The sequence below is a fragment of the Lethenteron reissneri genome, unplaced genomic scaffold (assembly GCF_015708825.2).
Source record: "Lethenteron reissneri isolate LAM-NWPU_2019-01 unplaced genomic scaffold, ASM1570882v1 scaffold_1626, whole genome shotgun sequence".
In the NCBI taxonomy this organism is placed as follows: domain Eukaryota; kingdom Metazoa; phylum Chordata; class Hyperoartia; order Petromyzontiformes; family Petromyzontidae; genus Lethenteron; species Lethenteron reissneri.
Window position 1 is genome coordinate 58,775 of NW_026891362.1, and position 17,060 is coordinate 75,834.

The window sequence follows — 17,060 nt, forward strand, 5'->3', positions numbered from 1 at the left end:
ATGGAGAGTTCTGATCAACTCGTATCGCAGGGACGCAGGCACCACCAGACGCCAGCGCTCCTGGAGACCTTCCCTCCACATGAGCAGACCATCTCGGATCGCGGTTTCCGGCGCACCCTCCGTAACCGGACCCCCAATCTCGACTTTAGATCGCTTCCGCAAGGACACCAACGAATCATCCATCATCTGCTCCCGTATCCAAACAGACCGCGGCAGATTCAAAATCCCATCAGTCGGGCCCGGTTTCACAGGAGCATCCGGCTCCTCAACAGCCAACACCAGCGGCTGAGGGGGGGATAGGCTGGGCGTACATCTATGCGTCCCCGACGCACATTTGCAAGGGGAGCGCTGCGGCAATCTGGAAAGTGCGTCTGCGTTCGCATGGCGCACCCCTTTGCGATGTTGAATTTGAAATGAAAATTCCTGTAGCGTGTCCAACCAACGCGCCAGCTGGCCGGAAGGTTGGTCCATTTTAAGGGCATATTGCAAGGCCGCGTGATCCGTACGTACGATAAAGGAACGGCCGTACAGGTACGGTCGAAACTGACGTAGGAAAAAAACAACGGCTAGGAGTTCCCTGCGAGTGACACAGTAGCGGGTTTCCGCGGGCGACAAGACCCGGCTACCATACGCAATGACGCGCTCTGCGCCCCCTTTAGACTGAGATAACACCGCGCCAATACCCGTGTCACTCGCGTCTGTATCAAGGATAAACGGTTGATCGAAATCAGGATAATCTAATGTTGGGGCCGTAGCCAACAGATTGCGCAGACTCTGAAAGGCCGCCTCTTCTGGCGGTCCCCACACAAACTTACGTCCCTTACCCGTAAGGAGGTGCAAGGGCCTCGCGATGGTCGCAAAATTCGGTACAAATCTTCGGTAATACGAGGCAAATCCCAGAAAGCGACGTACATCCCCCACGGTGGCCGGAGTTGGCCAATCTCGGACGCACGCCGTTTTTTCCGGGTCCGTAGACACCCTCCCAGCGCTGACGATGTGCCCCAAATAACAGACGGACCGTTGCAGTAGGTGACATTTCTTTGGTTTGAATTTGAGGTTCGCGGAGCGCATCCTCGCGAACACCGTCTCCAACCACCTTAAATGTTCATCAAATGTGCGGCTGAAGACAATAATATCATCCAAATATATGAGACATGTCTCCCACTGCAACCCCGTCAAAACGAGCTCCATGAGCCTTTGAAATGTGGCAGGGGCCGCATTCAGCCCCATCGGAAGGCAGTTAAATTGAAATAACCCCTGCGGCGTACGGAATGCGGTCTTCTCCCGTGAGGGCTCGTCAAGGGGAAGCTGCCAAAATCTCGAAGAGAGGTCCAGTGTAGAGAAGAACTTAGCCCCCGACAATGCGTCGAGGGAGTCGTCCATACGCGGCAGGGGATACGCATCTGCCACCGATATTTTATTCAATTTTCGAAAGTCAACACAGAATCGCAATTTGCCATCCTTTTTCTTAACCAAAACCACAGGCGCGCCCCATGGGCTGTTTGATGGCGATATAATATCCGCAGCCAACATGTCTTCCACTGCCCCCCAAACGTGATCTCGCTCGGCGGGACTCATTCGGTGCGAATTCAACCGAATAGGGGCAGCGTCGCCTGTATCAATGTGATGGTGAAGCAACGAGGTGCGTCCCAAATCCAAATCATTGGAGCTGAACACATCCGAAAACGTCAGTAATAATTTGTGAAGCGCACCCCGTTGATCCACAGACAGGGAAGAATTTCCGTCACATAAGCTAGCAATCCAGCGATCATCCGAAGCCACAGGCTCGGAAACACCAGCAACCACTTCCTTGCTATGCGAGCAATCGTGAGCCGTAAATGCCGTAGTGGCATGTGCCACAACCGTGCCAGCCGGGACGCGAACATTTTCAGTACCCGCGTTGAGCACCTGCAAAAACGGCAATTGGTCTGGCCGGACGATAGTCTGTGCCCCAACCAGCGCCAACCCGGCCGTTATCGAGGCTGAAGGTGACAACAAGACCCCAACCGCTCCTAGCTGACTAGGCAGGGGCTTCCGATACCGCAAGGGAATAAGCATCTGTGAGCCAGGTGGGATGTCAACAGATGTCACGGATAGCGCCTGCACTTGTACGGCCGAAGCAGGTCGCCCCCAGGGCGACGGCAGAAACGAAATTTGACGGCCACCCGGCAGTTCAATACAATTCTCATTAATTTTAATCAAAATAGGCATCTTAGCCAGGAAATCAGTGCCCAATAAACAAGGAACTGCCAAGGATCTTGAAATCAACACAACGCCCGAGGCCGACACATCCCCGATAGAAATTGTAGCGTCCACCTGGCCCACGATGCCCATACTACCCCCGTTCGCAGCGACGCACGACCCGTAAACCGGACGCACGGCCCCGGGTGAGATGCCCAACAGATGAAAAATGACATCCGATATTATAGTGGCGGACGCTCCGGAATCGACCAAAATGCGCACGTCCACCCCTTGTATAGACCCCGGCACGGTGGACGAACCCGTAGCGGCCGCGACAACCCTCCGTGCCAATTTGCGCCACGGCGTCACAGAGCGACAAGGCCCCGTCGAAGGTCTCTCTTTAACAACAACACTAGGACCGCACAACGAAGGTGATGGGTGAGGTGTAAAGCCTTGCCGGGTGTCTGGTGCGTGCCGACTTGCCTGGTTCGGTGGTTCCTTGGTCGGCTTGGCCGTTGATGAGGCCTCCTGTTGCGGCGGACCCGGGATGCGGGCCCAGCAGTCCTTCGCGTAGTGGCCCCTCCGTCCGCAGCGGAAACAATCGGCGTCGTTGCGCCGAAGCGCAGGCCTTGCATCCCGCCGGCCTCGTACCGGTGGTGCAGCGCGAGAGGCCGGCCCACCGCGGCCTGACCATGGCCCAGATGCGGCCGTCAGCTCCTGAGGGCCCCCCCCATCCGGCACGTATACCGACTTCGTAGGGTCCCAACCCAGAGCGCCACCCTCTGCGACGGGCCCCCCTGTCCACGCCGCGACTTGTTTCCACCGTCGGAGGTTGAATTGTGCATCCAGACATTTTGCCGCCGCCCGGGAAGTGAGCTTCTCATGCCCACACACCGGCATGGGAATCCCAAGATCCCGCGACAGCTCGAGCATCTTGCCCAAGATGAGAGGCTCGAGCAGGTCAGGTGTTGTTTCTGGATACGCGGCCATAGCCAAATCAAGCACCGCACCCCTGTATGCTACGGGCGATTCCTCGGGCGCTCGTTGTCGTTGAGCAAATCGCCGATGCGCGTCGTCAGGTGGCTCGTAGGCGTCGGCCATTTCTTGAAAAACTCCATATAATGTCTTCTTCTTTTCGGCCTTAATGGAACGAAAAAATCGAACAGATTCATCGTCCAGAAGAGTCGGCAACACTTCTAAGGCCTCAGCATCGGTCCATCTCGCAGAACGGACCGCCGCCAAAAATCTACAGGCGAAAGCGCTCCAGTCTCCCCCAATGGCGAATTCTTTGACCGTGGTGAGATGGCGACTCCGACTTCTCTTTACTCCGCCCTCCGCCGATGGCTCCTCCGGTGGCAAATTCAAAATGGCGTCGAACCGCGGCGTGGTCAAGATGGCGGTTTCCCGCCGCGGAACGCGCAAGATGGCGGCCTCCTGCCGCGTGGCCAATGGCGCCGGGAGCGAAGATACCGTGGCGGCTTGTGGAGCACTCTCCGCTCTCTCCGTCACCGTCCTCGGGGTGACGAGATGACACAATTGGCCCAGGACGTCCTTGAGAGTCTCCAGTTGCTCCGCCATCTGCAGCCATCGCGGATCAGCGTCTGAAGTTGTCGGCGGCCCCGACACTGCGGCTACATCTTCAACCCCAGTCCCCGCACTCGTTTCAGCAGGGCTCTCCTCCACCACCCCGGCAGGATCCATGTTTGGAGGGAAATCGTCGTCTTCGGACGAAGAAGCCGATGCTGGCGCTGGAACATTTTTCTTTCTCACTTGTTTCGACATGCCGTTGCACTTCCGACACCAATGTAATAAAGGACTCGACCACGAAGTCTGGCTTGGTGTCCTTTATTCGGTTATTCCTCGCAACCCACACGGCTGTCCTTCTATAAGCCTTCCGCACTGATACTGATACTGCTGTTAACCCCGTCACGCCAACAGTTCCTCTGTTGTCTCCCGTTGTTCTCGTAACCGTCCAGCAGCCTCGCCGCTGTCACCCTCACGCAGCTCCCACTGGCTGCACTCGCTGCTGTTTCTCTCCTCGTCGCTCTCGTAGCCTCTCACACACAGCCTCGCCGGCTGTGTTCACCGCAGCTCCTCAACCACTCTCTCTCCAGCCGCCACACTACTGTCTTCTCTCGCAGCTCCGCTGGCTGCTCCCTTAGCTGGCCACCGCTGGCCGCCGGTGCCACTCTTCCTGGCTTCGCCCAACGTGGCCTTACTCTTGTCCAGTCTCTCACTCTCTCCCCTCCTCTTCCGGTCTCATCCCTTAAGAACCTTAACCTTGCTCCCACGTCACCTAACTCCACCTCTCCGTGACGTCACATCCGGGAGGTCGCCCGCGCCCGCATTACACTTTTATTAATATGGTAAGATGAGGCTTAAGACTAAGAATAGACTGCATAACAAAGGCTGAGCCTTTGTTATGGAGAGGTGCGGTTTGTGACTCAACCTGTAACAGGGAGACCACCACTAGACATGGTAAAACTGTGATGGTTGTCAAATAAGATTGGCAAATAAGTATAGTTAAATCTTTTTTGCATGGTTAATCACATCTTTCCAATGATTACTCAGTTTGTAACCGTCATCACGGTTGAAATTATGTCTGTGTTTGTATATTTGTATGGCTTCGTGTACAAACTTTTGATGGTAGCCAGGAGGTTTGCAGAGAACCTTGGTCTCGGAAAATACAATTTCATGAGAGCCCACCGAGTTGTAGCAATGATCGGCAATGGCCGAAGAATCAGTTCTGCCGTGTTTCAGATCTGACTTGTGCTCGCGGACACGATCAGAAACATGACGTTTCGTTTCTCCAATGTAGCAATCACTACAAATGCAACTCAATTTGTAGACTCCAGGATACTGTAAGTCAGGAACGACATTCTTCACAGATGGAATCAAATCACGGATTTTATGCACTGTACTGAATCGGACTTGGATCTTATGTTTGTTTAGAATTTTGGAGATCTTTTTGGTCACGCCTGCTATGTATGGCAACGTGATAGTTTTGGTCGGAGTTTCATGTGGCTGTTTCTGTATGGTGGGAGAAACAGCTTGGCGGATAGTGCGATCAGAGTATCCGTTCATCCTGAGGGCCCGATGTACATATTTTAATTCACCGGCCAGGTGGTGTTGGTCAGAAATGCCATGGGCTCTGTGGTATAGCGTTTTGATGAGAGAATTCTTTTGAGATGGGTGGTGGTGGGAATCCGGTTTCAAGTAGGAATCTGTGTGGGTGGCTTTCCTGTAGACAGAATGTCCCAAGGATCCGTCAGGCCTCCTCTCAAACAGAATATCCAAGAATGGTAGTTTACCGTCTTTCTCCACTTCCATGGTGAATCTGATGGATGGGTGTCTATAATTGATGTGGTCCAAGAAGTGGTTCAATGCTGGGAGGCCATGTGGCCAGATGACGAAAGTGTCGTCCACATACCTCTTCCACAAGGAAGGACGCAGGGTGGATGTCTGGATGGCGTCTGATTCAAACTTTTCCATGAACATGTTGGCTATAACTGGTGACAAGGGGGAGCCCATAGGGGTACCCTCATTCTGTTTGTAGAAGGTGCCATTCCAGGTAAAATAAGTGTTGGTGAGGCAATGCCTAACCAGCGCAGGTACATCAGAATTCAATCCATGTTGGACTAAATCCTCAATTATTGTTAGGGTGTCCGGTACTGGGACTTTGGTGAACAAAGATACTAGATCAAAGCTGACGAGGATGTCATCAGGAGATAGTACCATGTCCTTAACCATAGAGACTAATTGGGTTGAGTTGAGTACTGCCGAAGAGGTCTTGCCTGTGAAGGGGAGCAGAGTATCTGATAGAAAATGGGCTAGTTTGTACGTAGGAGAGTTTATCGTCGACACGATGGGTCCTAGCGGGGTGCCTTCTTTATGGATTTTGGGAAGACCATAGAGTCTGGGAGGTCTAGCCGCCGATGGTTTTAGAGAGGGACGTTTGCTTGGTTCGATTAGGGAAGTTGAACTCGTGATGATACTGTTGGTTTTTGTCGTTAGGTTTTTAGTGGGATCGTTTTTAATTTTGGAGTAACTCCCATCATTAAGAAGGTCCAGGATTTTGTTGTTGTATGAATCTTTATCCATGATGACCGTGGCATTGCCCTTGTCTGCCGAGAGGATGACTATATCATCTCTCTTTTTTAGGTCCGCGAGTTCAGAGCGTTCGTTTTTGCTGATGTTACTAATGGGTTTCTTAGCATTCTTAAGAATAGTAGCTATTTCAGCTCTTGCTACATCCGCATGGATGTGTCCTATGCCTCTGAGGGCTACATCAATCTGAGAAATCATATCCTCTACTGGTATATATTTAGGGGTGACGGCGAAATTTAGTCCTTTGGCCAGTACCGTTTTTAGATTGTCAGAAATTGGGATGTTACTCTGATTAATCACGGTCTTGTTAACATCCAGCTTTGCGATGTGTGGCTCTGGTTTCTTCTTAGATAGGAGGTTTAATTTAGAAATCAGGTTAGCTTTGCATTTGGCTGACATTGAGTCAGCAGAAGCAGAAGTCATGTAATCAACGTGGTTCCAATCGGAAGGTGACATTTTTTGTGTTAACATTAAATGTGTTTGTAAGAGAGTCTTGTCTACATTATCGAGTTCAGATCGGAGTAACCTTATTCTCTCCGAGATTAGTGATAGGCTAGCTTTAAATAAGATCTGTTTAGAGTTCGGTGAGGACACAGCAGCGGATGTGAGTGTGAAAGCGATGGGTATTACCTTGTTATCTCGGCATCTCTTGAGGAAGGCCAGCGTCTCAAGAAGCTGTGACTTCTTGTCTCGTCTGTTAAAAACTCTAACAGATAGGTGGAATTCCTCCCCGTAGAGGGCATTAATTCTAGATGTGAAGCTTTCGTGACTGCAATGATTCATATTCTTAGGTTTTTTCGGTAAAGTCACGTAGGTCAAAAAACATTAAAAAGTAAAATAAAATAAAAATCACGACGTTTCGGAGGCAACACAAGCTTCCGTCTTCAGGTGGTACCGTCACAGCCACGACAGCTGTATAACGTAAATGAGAGATTGCAGAAGCCACCACTCCGTTTATACAGGGTGACCCAAAAAAAACGGGCCCCAACTCTAATTAGGCCCCGTTTCTTAGTGTTTTGTCCGAATGAAATGAAACTTTGGTCATAACTAGTTTATTATATTCAAAACATCAAAACACTAGGGTCTTTGGCCTTTTTTTCTCCGTTCTACAGCATGTGTTCTAGATTGCCTCCATTTAGCTCCGTGCATTTCTTGAGGCGCAGCACGAAGTTGTCCATGACGTTCTTACAGACTGAATTGGTAATGGCTCTCATCTCCTCCCTGATGGCTTCCTTGAGTTCCGTGATGGTTCTGGGTTTCCCTGCGTAGACTCTGTCCTTAAGATAGCCCCAAAGAAAAAAATCTGGGGGGCTTAGGTCCGGGCTATGGGGTGCCCACTCAAAATCAGTCTTGAGACTGATCACTCGGCCTCCGAAGTTCTCTTTCAGCCAATCTCGGGACAGGTTTGAGGTGTGAGAACTTGCTCCGTCTTGCTGGAACCAGAACTTGCTCATGAGCGACGGGTAGAGGGTCTGGAGCTCACTCTTGAAGGTTTTGAGGACCTCCACATACCGCTCCTTGGTGACTGTCACTGCTGCGCCAGATTCTTCGATGAAGATAGGTCCGATGATGCCTCTGGCCGAGATTGCAGCCCACACCGTGCACTTAGGAGAGTGCAAGGGCTTGGTGGCTACTTCATTGGGTCTGGAGGACCCCCAGAAGACATTTGTCTTGGAGTTCGCCTTTCCGGCAAGATGGAAGTGGGCTTCATCTGAGGTCCAAAGGAGGTTAAGGAAACTTGGTGTCTCCTCGATCTTCTCGAGCATCTTGACTGCCATAGCGCTCCTCTGCTTCTTGTCTGAGGCTGTAAGGGTCTGCAGCGTCTGTATTCTGTATGGGTAAGCCCTGATATCGTTCACCAGCACTCTCCTGCAAGTCTCACGGGACATACCGAGGGACTGACTTCGCTTACGCACAGAGCGTTTCGGACTCTGCTGGAGAGACTCTCTCACACTTTCGACCAGCTCGGCTGTTCGCTTCTTGGGACGTCCCGAGTGGCTTGGACGGTTCTCACTGGCAGCGTTGAGGTTCTCCATGGTCCCATACTTCTCGAAGTGGTCCAACCAGTTCTGAATTCTGCTTTTGGATGGAGCCTTTTCACATTCGAACTGACGCATGAAACTGTCCTGGGTTTTCTTAAACGAGCCTGTCTTGTAGTAAAATTTAACACAGTGTATTCTTTGTCCCAGCTCCCACTGGGGTATTGGTTTACTCACGGTCGTTGATTCTGCCATGTCCTGTAAAATAAGGGCAATCGGTGAATAAATAAAGGAGATATCACATAAAGTGTACACGGGGCCCGTTTTTTTTGGGTCACCCTGTATAATGGTTGGAGGAGGTGGTGGAGCAAGAGCCGCATACTTTTATTAATATGGTAAGGTGAGGCTTAAGACTACCTAAGAATATGCTACCGTTCCACCCCACAGGTGGCAATAGGGCGAAGGCCGAAAGTCTAACAACAACAACAACCGCCATTCTCCACTAAGTGGCGGTGACGTCACCACGACGCTTGTGCCAGGCCATGTGCACCTTGAGGCCACGTGAAGTGTCGAACGCCCGCTGGCAGGAGGTCACGGGGCAGACCCATATTTATGTTTAATTCGTAGTTTCGTGGTAATAAATTGAGGGTTGAGGGGTTACCAGGCCCTCGCACCCATTCAGAGCCCCCGTTTAGCCACTGTGGTGTTCACAGACGCCATGAGGGGAGAGGGCCAACGCACAAGACCGAAAGTCTAACACCCACCGACACACACCACTTAACATTCCGGACGTCTCCCTACGTTCCAGGTCGAGAAGTCGCACTTCAGGGTCGACCCATGTGTAGTGCTCGAACCGACACGACAGCTTCTTGTCTTTCCTCGTTACTTTATGTTTCGCTCAACACTCCTCCATCCAACATCGCTCAACGCTCCACAGTTCTCCACGCTCTCCGCCGGCCTCACTTGCTCCCCATCACTCCTCCGTCGACTCTCCTTTCCACTCTCTCCGCTAGGCCTCGGCAAGGTAAGGTAATTTACCCTTTTTACCGGGTAGAAGGGTAAAGGTAAAGGGTAAAGGTGTCGACATGCCAAGGGGTAAGGTAAAGGGTAGGGTAAAGGTAGCTCGGAAGAATTACCCGGTAGGGTAAAGGTAGCGCGAAGTATTACTCGGTAAATACGGTGCCTTGTTTACCGCTAAAAGCTCCGTGGCGCAGTCCGTGGCCTCCATTTAATAAGTTATATAAATTGGAATAATCGAGAGTATTCTATATGAATAAAGCGCTCTACCCAGCATTTACCGTTATAAACCTTGTTGATGTGTAGTTCCCTAGTAATTACCCTGTAATCGGGTAATTTGAATGAGGTAAGGGTAAAGGTAGGCTCGTTGTTTTTACCTTTTAACTTTTACCTTACCTTGCCGAGGCCTACTCTCCGCCACAGTTCGTCTGCTCTTCATCAGCTCCGCCGTCCCACTCCGTCGTAGCTACATCAGCTTCTCTTCCCACGCTCCAGCCGCTTCCTACTGGCTTCGTCGTCTCACTGCTACTCTACACTTCTCCACTGCTACCCTACGCGTCTCCACTGCTACCCTACGCTTCTCCACTGCTACCCTACGCTTCTCCACTGCTACCCTACGCGTCTCCACTGCTACCCTACGCGTCTCCACTGCTACCCTACGCTTCTCCACTGCTACCCTACGCTTCTCCACTGCTACCCTACGCTTCTCCACTGCTACCCTACGCTTCTCCACTGCTACCCTACACTGTTACTAGCTCTGCTGCTCCGACTCTTCCATCCTCTGTCTCCTCCCAGGCACGAACTCCCGTCTCCTCCGAAAACCCCTGTCTTTATCCCCGAGCCAATTAATTCCCAATTAATCAGGGGCATCCCCCGCGACGCCACTCGCCCCCAGCCCCCGCTGCCACGTGGCATGTTTTTCCAGTCAATGTGGCGCCACTCTGCGACAACAACACCCTCTCGGCCAATCAGCGTCCTGCGTATTTAATTATTCCCTGCCACCTGCTACCATCCTCAGACATCACGTCACCTCCTTTGGAACAACAACAACAATGACCAGCCAATCAGCGCCCTGTGTCCTCATTTGCTCCCACTGTACGCCGCGTGCGCTCACACCGACTTCAGCGTGTGACGCGTATCTCAAGCACTACACATGTAAAAATACGTGCAATCGACATGGCACAGAAAAAAAAATGCCTGCTCTCGCCCAGAAATAGTTGACACGTGCAACCGCCACATTTCCGAGGCCACCCGTGTACGTACAAAATGGCGGCCGGATGCACGACCCGCGTCCCCACGGCTTCCCGCGTGCGCCCAAAATGGCGGCCCAGCGCATGAACATCGCTGTGGTTTTCAGGCCTCCTGCTGCTCCTTCTGGTAGCAGGCCCCCTTGTTGCCCGGGATGGGAAGGATCCCCGGCCCCTGCTTCCTCTTCTCTTGGCTCTTTTCCGCGGGGATTCTTCTTCGTAGCCATTGTAAATCCCACCGCTGCCACCAGATGTAAAGGAGAGCTGACACAATATTGCAGGGGGTTCGTCTTTTAATCCTTTTCTCCCATCCACACCTGTCCCCAGCCGTCCCAATCTCGTTCCCGCCAAAGGCCCCTTCTTCCCCCCGTTCTCCCCTTATATCTCCTCGATTACCCCTCCCACTAACCCTCCTATTGGTGGGAATCCTTCCCCTGACACCCCTACACTGTTACTAGCTCTGCTGCTTCGACTCTTCCATCCTCTGTCTCCTCCCAGGCGCGAACTCCCATCTCCTCCGACAACCCCTCTCGGCCATTTCGCTGAACACTCCTCCATCCAACATCGCTCAACGCTCCTCCCGCTAACACCGATCCACAGTTCTCCACGCTCTCCGCTCGCTCGCCGCGTTCCGCCAGCCTCACTCGCTCTGCTTCACTCCTCCATCGACTCTCCTCTCCACTCTCTCCGCTAGGCCTCCGAATTACCCGGTAGCTCGGAAGAATTACCCGGTAGGGTAAAGGAAGCGCGAAGTATTACCCGTTAAATACGGTGCCTTGTTTACCGCTAGAAGCTCCGTGGCGCAGTCCGTGGCCTCCATTTAATAAGTAATATTTTTTTTTTTTACTTTTTTAAAAACACGCTTTTATTAAATGTACTCGTAATGGCAGAAAGTGGCCCCGAAGTTTGCCATAACGTCAGGGACCGTGGAGATTTACAGCCAACGTCAGTTGAGCGTGGACAATTAGACCCAAGCCGAAACATAACATCTACTAAAGAATGTTAAGAAATATATATTTGTTTAATGATAGAATATAGTATTGTCATCAGTATGATACAAGTATACGAAGTTTGCAGTCGATACCACATTAGGAAGTGGGTTAAAATTGAGTTACAAGATTTGAGGATACAACGACAACAACAACAGACAGAGTGAGTTCAAAGAAAGCGTGTAAAATTGGAATCATCAAGAGTATTCTATATTAATAAAGCACTCTACCTTATAGCATTTACCGTTATAAACCTTACTAGCTGTACTACCCAGCTTCGCCCGGGACTTGTATCCACCACGCCCGGCCGCCTTTGTCTCCCCTGTGGCGATGTTAATACGCCACACCAGTTACTCGTTTTGAGGCTGAGTCCCTCCCTCACCACTCTCCCTCCCTCACCACTCTCCCTCCCTCACCACTCTCCCTCCCTCACCACTCTCCCTCCCTCCCCACTCTCCCTCCCTCACCACTCTCCCTCTCTCACCACTCTCCCTCCCTCACCACTCTCCCTCCCTCAGCATCTCCCTCCCTCACCACTCTCCCTCCCTCACCACTCTCCCTCCCTCACCACTCTCCCTCCCTCACCACTCTCCCTCCCTCACCACTCTCCCTCCCTCAGCACTCTCCCTCCCTCACCACTCTCCCTCCCTCACCACTCTCCCTCCCTCACCACTCTCCCTCCCTCACCACTCTCCCTCCCTCACCACTCTCCCTCCCTCACCACTCTCCCTCCCTCACCACTCTCCCTCCCTCACCACTCTGTAGAGGACGTGAAACTTTGATGAATTTACCTCAGAGTCGCGTGGTGGGTGTCGAGGCCTAGCACCGTGCAGAGCCTCCGGCCTCGCCTGATTTTCCCACCTGGCTGTGGCTGGGTACGGGTGCCGTTCCCCCCCCCCCCCCCCCGCGCTACAATAATACTGTCTAATCGCTATAATTTTATAATCTACCGACCCTATAATAGTAATTGCACACATTGTGGTGGGGGGGAAGTGAAGAGGACGTGAAACTTTGATGAATTTACCTCAGAGTCGCGTGTTAATGCGTGCGCCTATTTTTAACGGGAATTAAAAATGGCGTCCACCCCGCGGCGAAGGCGTCGCTACCCGTTGCCAGGGGCAACCGCCGTCCAATGAAAGCGGCGAAGGCGTCGCTACCCGTTGCCAGGGGCAACCGCCGTCCAATGAAACTGCGTATGGTCCGGCGACACACAGACACACACACAGACAGACAGACAGATTCGCGATTTTATATATATAGATGTGTAGTTCCCTAGTAATTACCCTGTAATCGGGTAATTTGAATGGGGTAAGGGTAAAGGTAGGCCCGTTGTTTTTACCTTTTAACTTTTACCTTACCTTGCCGAGGCCTAGCTCGAAGGCAATCCCCGCACACACGCATATCTCCGCGGTTCTCCCCGCACTTGCATCCCAGTACAGTAGAACCTCTGGTCACGACCATAATTCGTTCCATAACTTTGGTCGCAACCAGATTTGGTCGTGACTCGAACCTAATTTCCCCATTGGATTGTATGTGTAGGACTCGTACTGACGCGACAGCCTCTTTGTCTTTCTTGGTTCTTTATCAACGCGTATAGTTCACATCTCCTTCGGCATCGCGCAATGTCCCTCCGTTCTTTTCAACGCACAACTCCCCATCAACGTCACTCAATGTTTCTCCGTTCGCTCGCTCCGCTGGCTTCGCTCGCTCTCCCTCTGCTCCTCTCCTCCAGCGACCTCCCTCTCTGCTCTCTCTCTCTCTCCAGCCCGGTCGCTCTTTGTTCTCCCTGCCGTCTCACTCCGTCGTAGCTTCTCCACCAAGGTCTGTTACTCCGCTGCTATCCTATTGTTGCACACTAGAAATGAAGGACGTGGGCAGGTGCTTCAAATTGAGGGCAAGCAAATGTATTTATTGTGGTTAATATTAATCTTGTGAAGAACAGCACCGTCACTCTGTAAAATGCAACATCACGTGTGTTACAACCAGCATTGTTCCCGAGTCGCCATTAACCATGTGACTGGTGTATCCGCGCGGTCAATCAATAACCCTGCCAGCCACCTACAGGCCCGACTCAGACATTACATGCTGCTGTGCACACATGCATTGATGCACTGCACAGCACATCAGGGCTTTCACAGAACCACACTTTACTCCGTTTCTGCACAAGAACATACTTAAAAGAGTGATCCATTCCTAATGTGCCACACTCTCTCCCACAGAATGAGTGTCGTCTCGACGCTCCACCTTTCTCCTTGCAAACATTTTGCAGTCTTTTTCCTTAAACTGGTCATGAAAGGAGTTTATGAAATCGTGAACACAATTTCTCTAGGGATCATATCCCTTCCAAGAAAGCGCCACTCCAGAAGCTCTCTATTTCGGGGTGAGCTCCAACTCTTTGTGCACGAAGAGATAGGAGCCCAAGCATTGTATTATGCTTTTGGAATTACCAGACAATCTGGAATTATTAAACCATGCTTCACATTTTACTGACCAGAAATGGTTAGGATTCTTTTCCTAGTACCTGTCAAGATAAAATCCTTTACAGCTTGTCAATGCCATGTGGAATTTACCTCTTAGGTACTTACTTATCGGCCTACCAACATACATGAAACCTTTTCCTCACCATTTTTTTTCTTAGACAATGACCCCTTATTAACATACTAGCGGTTAGTACCCGGCGTTGCCCGGGCAAAAAAGGCAGACACACATGTAGTTACATACGCAAATCGACTGACACGGATACATAGAGTTACACGCACAAATGGACTCACACATACATACATAGACTCAACAACAACAACCGCCATTCGCCACTAAGTCGCGGTGACGTCACGACAACGCTTGTGCCAGGCTATGTGCACCTTGAGGCCACGTGAAGTGTCGAATGCTCGCTGGCCGGAGGTGATGGGGCAAATCCAGATGGCACAGGTCGACTGACTGAGACGACTGGTTGATGCACCACCTATGGCTCCTACTGTGGCAACTTTCTGTGCTTTAGCCATGCGGCGCTCCGCTCCTTGTTGTGAGCATCGCTCCTCCGCCCTCTGTTGTTGTTGGAGGGTGACTGCCTTCAACTGCCCAGTAGCGTCCTTCAGGAGCCTTCTCCAGAGGCCCATCTTGACACGGCTGATAGCAGTCATCTGCTAGTGGACTCAGCTCCAATTCCTCCTGTACCCAATAACTCCATCTTTTCTCCAGCCCCCTGGATCCAGCGGAACAAAAGCTGTTTAGGCATGCAGTGGCTGGCCATGCGAGCTACATGACTCAGGCAATGCAGCCTTGCCTGCCGGAGGTCACCGATGGGACTTTGTCCACATCTTTCAAGGATTTGTGAGCTCCTCACACAATGCAGCCTGGTTAAAGCCAGGATGGATCGCAGGCAGGCCAGCCTAAATGTTTCTAACCAGCGAAGATGTTACATTAGGGGGGTCCAAGTTTCGCAAGCGTAGAGAAGGGAGGGAATGACCGTGGCCGAGAACACCTGAAGCTTCGTATGGAGTGATAGACCAGGTAGCTTCCACACAGCATTATGCAGCCAATCTAAAGATACTGCAGCTCGACTGATTCGTAGTGAGACCTCTGCTATTAAACCGGAGCTGGTCATTAGCACACTGCCCAGGGAAACTCTCCACTGTCTCCACAACTGGCCCATCACCAATTGGGAGTTGTGGGGGTGGAGTGTCCGATGGTACAAAATAGCCAGGCAGGTGCTTAGCTTTGGTTGGGCTAATGGTAAGGCCCCACCTGTTGGTGGCAAGCTCCAGGTTCAGCAGCAGCACCTCGAACTCCTCTTCGGAGTGAGCAGCCATTAGCAGATCATCGGCATACATAACGTGGTTGAGCAACAGGGATCCATCCCTTGACCGCACCCGGGCATCGATCAGCCTCCCATTGTATCTGTAGCAGATGGGATTTTTTGCGGTACAGGCACACCATCATGAAGGTCCTTAAGGATGGTGATGAGTGGGTTCGGGACTCGGAAAGCACGAAGAGCAACCCAGAGGCCAGGCCTACTGATGGTATCATAGGCCTTGAGCAGGTCAATAAAGCACACGCATGGACTAAGATGCACACATGGACCTACAGACACGCAAATGAATGAAGTTACACTGACTAACATGGAGGCATGCACACACAGCGACTAACACACACGCACATGGACTGAGACACACACACACATATGGACTGACACACACAAACACATCGACTTACAGACACACACATATGGACTCACACATACATAGACATGTACTTGAGATACGCACACATGGAGTTACACACACATATCGATGTACACACATACAGCGACACATACATAGAGTGATACACACATTGCCGTACACACACATACACATGTCGACTGTCACACAGACATCCACTTGAGATATACACACATGGAGTTACACACACATATATGGACGTACACACACACATCGACTCGCACACACACACACCGACTCGCACACATCGATACGTGGACTAAAATACACATTGACGTAAACACACACATATGTACTCGCACACACAGCAAAAGCGCAGCAAAAAAGGGGAAATTGAGCAACCCAAAATCCAAAAAGAGTTTTGTGCACACAAACATAATTATTGTAACATGTCAACTCGTTTCATGATGGTAAACAATGAACCCGAGTTGTTATCTTCACGCAAACATAATTATTGTAACATCTTTGAACTTGTTTCATATTGGTAAACAATGAAGCTGAGTTTTTATCAGCACACAAACATTATTATTGTAATGTTTGTAAACTAATGTGTTTAACAATAGTAAACAATGGGCTTGAGTTGTTAGCGTAAGAAGCAAGGAACTCTGTACTTACCATAGGCGTGTTGAGGCCTTGTGCCATGCTTAGCCTAGATTGGCGAGGCGGCGGAGTTGGCACGTTGCCAGGCGAGGGGCTGGGCCGCTACCCCCCCCCCCCCAAGCATCCCCCGGCCGTGCAAGAATAATGTAATGTAAGCAGTAAAATATTATTATCTACGGAGTCTGTAGTATAAAGTGGACGCATCGTGTTGGGAGGGGGGCGAAGAGGACATGACACTGTGAATAAATATCCGCAGCATCATGTGTGAGCGTGATGTGTGTACGTGTTGACTGTAAAACGCGTGAAATAAAATGTCTCCCGTGAGCTGGAGCGAACGCGCATGACTTGGCAGGGTCCGCCCCCCCCCCCCACGCAATTGCCGTCACTTGGTACGGTCGATGTCGTGCAATAAGTAAATAATGAATAATAGAAACGGCACAAATGTGTTAATTAAACTACTTTAAAGTTTACGGACGGGAAAACTGAATAGCCTGTTCCCACCACGGGGCTTAGGGCGTGCCGCCTGGCAAATTATTTCGGTCTTAAACCCCACCGTCCGAGAGCCAAATCCCCTGCAAGCGCGAGCGCACGGAGACTTTTATATATAAAAAAAGAAAAGAAAGAAGAAAAAAGAAGAAAAAAGAAAGAAAAGAAGAAAGAAAAGAAGAAAGATATTAGAACTCCAGGAGACGTCGCTCACGTCCTTGGAGAGTAGCTCAG